At 35.7% G+C, this 5268-nt stretch overlaps 1 pseudogene; it reads right to left on the reverse strand.

Annotated features, from left to right (window-relative positions):
* Positions 1-1221: 1221 nt before the first annotated feature.
* LOC138420235 (olfactory receptor 8H1-like) lies at positions 1222-2165 on the reverse strand (annotated as a pseudogene).
* Positions 2166-5268: the final 3103 nt, after the last annotated feature.

A 5268-nucleotide genomic window follows, 5' to 3' on the forward strand; every position in this document is an offset into this window, starting at 1 on the left:
TTTAATTTCATGGCTGCCATCACCATCTGCAGTAATTTTGAAGCCAAGAAAAATAGTCAACCATTGTTTCCACCTTTTCCCCATCTATTTGCCATAAAGGGATGGGACGGGATGCCATGATCGTAGTTTCCTGAATGTTGAACTTTAAGCCAACTTTTTCACTCTCCTCTTTCACTTTCATCAAGAAGCTCTTGAGTTCTTCTTCACTTTCTGCCGTAGGGTGGTGTCATCTGCATATCTGAGGTTATTGATATTTCTCCCAGCAATCTTAATTCCAGCTTGTGCTTACTCCAGCCCAGTGTTTTTCATGATGTACTCTGCATATAAGTTAAATAAGCAGGGTGACAATATATAGCCTTGACCATACCCCTTTTCCTATTTGGAACCAGTCAGTTGTTCCAGGTCCAGCTCTAACTGTTGCTTCCTGACCTGCATATAGGTTTCTCAAGAGGCAGGTCAGGTCGTCTTGTATTCCCATCCCTTTCAGAATTTTCCAGTTTATTGTGATCCACACAGTCAAAGACTTTAGCATAGTCAATAAAGCAGAAACAGATATTTTTTCTGGCACTCTCTTGCTTTTTCAATGATCCAGCCTTAAAAAGTTAACATCAATTAAGTGATTTCATCCTTACAGTAACTCTTTGGACCTGGAATCATTATTTATCTGTGCAGTTTAGGAACTTGAAACTTAAAGTTTCAGTGATTTTTTTAAAAGCATTCTACAGGTAATTGAGTAGAAGGTTTGGAATCTAAATCCTTGAACATTTGGTTCCTCAACCAAGTCCTCGTAAATCACTCTGCTCTCTTGCTTCTCCACCAAGTAAACGAGTTGATTTCTGAAACTGGTATCATTTTTCCCAATATGGGACTCTTTTCAATTATAAAATTCTTTGAAGTTTGATCATGCATGGGGATTTGTACAGCACACTTTAAAAACTGACAACTGTACTTTTCATTTTGAAAATCAGTTGCCCTTAAAAACATATATATTGAGACCATGGTTTAAACGTGTTTCATGGTTTCCAATAACAGTGTAGATTTCTAAAGTCATATTCTTAGAAAGGCCTGAGATTGTGTTTATTCAAGTAAAGGATGGATCAATAGAATAAATAAATAAATAGTTATATGTGTTTTTGGAGAAAGAGCAAGGAAATACACTATAGGGACAAAAATAAAAACACACACAGACAAACAGAGGAGCTTAAAAGTTCAGGATCAGTGTTAGTTTAATTGTTCGGAGCTCTTTCTCTTCTGTAAGACTCTGCTGAGAGCATTTTCACTTCTTTATTTTGAAGACTGTATATAAGCGGATTCAGCATGGGGATGACAATGCTATAAAAAACAGAAACCACTTGATCCTTTCTCAAAGAGTAGGACTGACTTGGTTTTACATAAGTAAAAATTGTAGTGCCATAGAAGATGGTGACTGACAAGAGATGGGAGGCACAAGTAGAGAAGGCTTTCTGCTTCCCTGAAGTGGAAGTGATTTTCAGGATAGTGGGCAGGATGGACACATAGGACACAGATACTGTGATAAGAGACACCACTAGGGTGGAGCCAGCAAAAATGGATATTATGATTTCAATAGCATGAGTGTCCGTGCAGGACAGGGCTAAACCTGGGGGTGCATCACAGAAGAAGTGATAGATGACAGTAGAGTCACAGAAATGCAATTTACTCATGCAAAGCAGAGTGACAAAGGTGTCCATGAGGCCAGTCAAGAAGGATCCAAAGACGAGAGAGCAGCAGCGTCTGGTGGACACGATCGCTGGGTAACGCAGAGGCTTGCAGATGGCTTCATAGCGGTCATAGGCCATGGAGGAGAGAACACACTCAGTGACCCCCACGAAGACAAAACAGTTCATCTGGAGGAAACAGTTCAGGTAGGAAATGCACCTGTTGGAAGTCAGTAAGTTGTCTGAAGCTTTAGGGGTGATGGCAGTTGAGAAACTAAGGTCAAGAAATGACAGGTGAATGAGGAAAAAATACATGGGGGTGTGAAGCTGGAGATCCAGGCAGATTATCAACGTCATTCCTGCATTGCCTAGCACAGTAATCAGGTACATCAGGAGAAACAGGGTGAAGAGGACCAGCCGGATATCTTCAGAGTCTGTCAGTCCCATGAGGATGAAGTCAGACACCTGTGTGATTTTCCTTCTGCCCATAGTTTTAAAATGCTCCAAACTGTTGAGAAATCAAAGTTGATTCTTAGCAGGAATCACTGCAAAAAAGATTTATGTTTCTATAAACAACGTGGCATATTTATATTACCTTTTTCTGAAAAAGGATAATATAGAGGGGTGTCTCAAGTATAAAGAGAAAAATCTTTACTTGATTTCTAAATATAGAAATGTGCATAAATTGACATTTGGATGTAATATATTAAGAGCTACTGTATTGGAAAATTAGAAATAGCCTTGTGTTTTAAACGTTTCACTTTATTAAAGCATTTAATTCCGTTGAGAAAATTATACCATAGATATTAATATTAGTCATGTTTTTTAGATGAAAAAAAGTACATAGAGAATTTAGGTAATTTATCCAGAGTCAGAGCTAGTACATGTTGTCTCAGTAATTCTACGAAGATAGATTGATCACAGAGTGCATACCCATAATACTAATTCCTATTCATAATTAATTTCAGCAACCCTGAAAAACAAATGCTAGATATAAAATAATGATGAAAGAATTGTTTCAACACATCATGCACAATTTTTTTTCAAATATTATTTAATACTAATGAAATAAAGTCAACCTTGGAATTCAGTAGGGTGTATTAAAATGATAGACCACATATTTTAGCATTAATTTCCAAAAAATAACGATATTCAAAATCAAATTTCTACAAAAACTTATATTTCTATAATACACACATTCCTTGCCGACCCTGATTACATCAGTGTTATCTTTCACAAGTCCTGGGAGTACCTAGGGTAAGGTTACATGATATCTGCATGCATGCTTCTCTGATGTCCTTGTTTTGTTTGAACCTAACTAAAACTTTCTGATTTTCAGAATAATACTTACCAGCAGTCAGAGTTGGTGGAAAAGCAACTATTTCCAATATTATCTGACTAGTATTATGACAAAGTTTCCCTCACAAATAAAATATAAAGACTATTTTGCTGAAATTTTCTGTAACATGATATTTTTTGATAAGTTAATTTTAAATCTTAGTTCTTTTGTTTTATTCTGTGGGAAAAGTAAATCAATGTAGAAATTTTTTTCAACTGCTGTTCAAATGTAAAATTTGTCAGGAAGTTGTGTCTAAAAAGAATACCAGGGATCTAACTGTGCATGAATGCAGAGCAGAGTATGCCTTGCCTCTCATCCTGGTAACTCCAGGGAACCTCATATACCGGGGATTGGTGATTATGCAACATCTGGTCATCCCTATGGACCAATTTCCATCAAAGATTGCTTTGCACGTCTCCAAGGACAAGAGTTCAAGGACTAAATGCAGCTGTGCTAAGCTTTGAAAAGTTGGTTGTATTTTCCCTTAGAAGCCACACAATGAAGAGCCCAATGCTTTAGTTTTCCTTTGTAATGTTCTAAATTTATTCCTGTGGTGGTAGAGTAATTATTTCTAGAGAAATGATTAATCTATGACTGTAATCATCAGGGATGGAAAGATATATTTTTTACAATGAAATTTTATATTTTATATTTAAATATATGTGTGACACTATGCTAAGAGTAAATACGTCCATTAGATACAAAATAAAATCTCCAAATATAAAAAGAATAATTCTCCTAGAGGTGATCAAAACTGATTTTTTAAGCTTTACTGAAGCATCATTGATACAGGAAGATTTATACACATTTACTATATACATATTAATGAATTTAGATTCTGCATATATCCAAATGCCATCACCACATTCCAGGTTCTAAATCCAGCCGTCATCTCCAAAAATTCCCTTGTGTTCTTCTATGCATGTGTGTGTTTTGTGGTAAAAAAAATGATTTCTAAAGATAACCACCACATACTAAAATATACCATGTACAAAAATAAAATGAATATATAACAAAATTCAAAAATGATATGAAAATAATCAAACTCAAATTTTGGTGAATGTCTGAGCTATTTTTGTTCATTGAATGATTAATTGTATTCTTCTATATTTGCATACTTATCATACTATATAGTCAGTATTCATCTGCATTTTATAACTAAAATTTCACAATATAATGTGACCAATTTTATACTAGCCTTTCATAAATCCCATAATTAAATGCATTATGCATTGACTGATACCCCTTGACCAACTTTCTTCCAGAGTTCAGTTCGGTCACTGAGTTGTATTCTCTTTGTGACCCCAAGGTCTGTAACATGCCAGGCTTCCCTGTCCTTCACCATCATCTGGAGTTTGCTCAGACTCATGTCCAATGAGTCGATGATGCCATCCAACCATCTCATCCTCTGTCATCCCCTTCTCCTCCTGCCTTCAATATTTCCCAGCATCAGGGTCTTTTCTAATGAGTAGGCTCTTCACATTAGGTGGCCAAAGTATTGGAGCTTCAGCTTCAGCATCAGTCCTTCCAAGAATATTTAGGAATTATTTCCTTTAGGATTGACTGGTTTGATCTCCTTGCAGCCCAAGGGACTCTTAAGAGTCTTCTTCAACACCAAGTTCAAAAGCATCGATTATTTAGTTTTCAGCCTTCTCTATGGTCCAACTCTAACATTCATACATGACCACTGGAAAAAACATAGCTTTGACTATATGATCCTTTGTCAACAAAGTAATTTCTGCCCCTCCAGAAAAGTTCATCAAATATTAAATATTTCAGTGAGGATTATTTGCCCAAGAAGAAGAAGACTCCAAAAAGGGGTAGACTAAATATCAGATTACAATATTATAAATTTTCTGCCGATTCATGATAATGAAATCAATGTTTATGTAGATTTAAAAGTGAATCTTACAAGAAAGTTTTCCTATACATCCAGAATTTCAGGTAATATTTTATTGGTGATGATAAAGAAGCTACACTTTTATGTGTTGTACATTTGATGCAGGGCAATTCTATTCATCAGAAGACAGTGCTGCTAAAACAGGAATCTTTAGAAATTAAAATGCCAGTGTAAACTTATTTGACAACAGACAAGTTTGGGAGCTAAACCAACTGAGAAACTCTCAGTTATTTTCAGTCTAAAGTCACCTCAATAACCATAGTGTTTGCAAAATTGTCAGAAGCAAGTTCTTGCTCAGTAATATCCCAATGTTGAAACTCATTTTGTTAAATTTAGGATTATGCTTTCAGAAC

Source organism: Ovis canadensis, chromosome 15, assembly GCF_042477335.2.
Source record: "Ovis canadensis isolate MfBH-ARS-UI-01 breed Bighorn chromosome 15, ARS-UI_OviCan_v2, whole genome shotgun sequence".
NCBI lineage: Eukaryota > Metazoa > Chordata > Mammalia > Artiodactyla > Bovidae > Ovis > Ovis canadensis.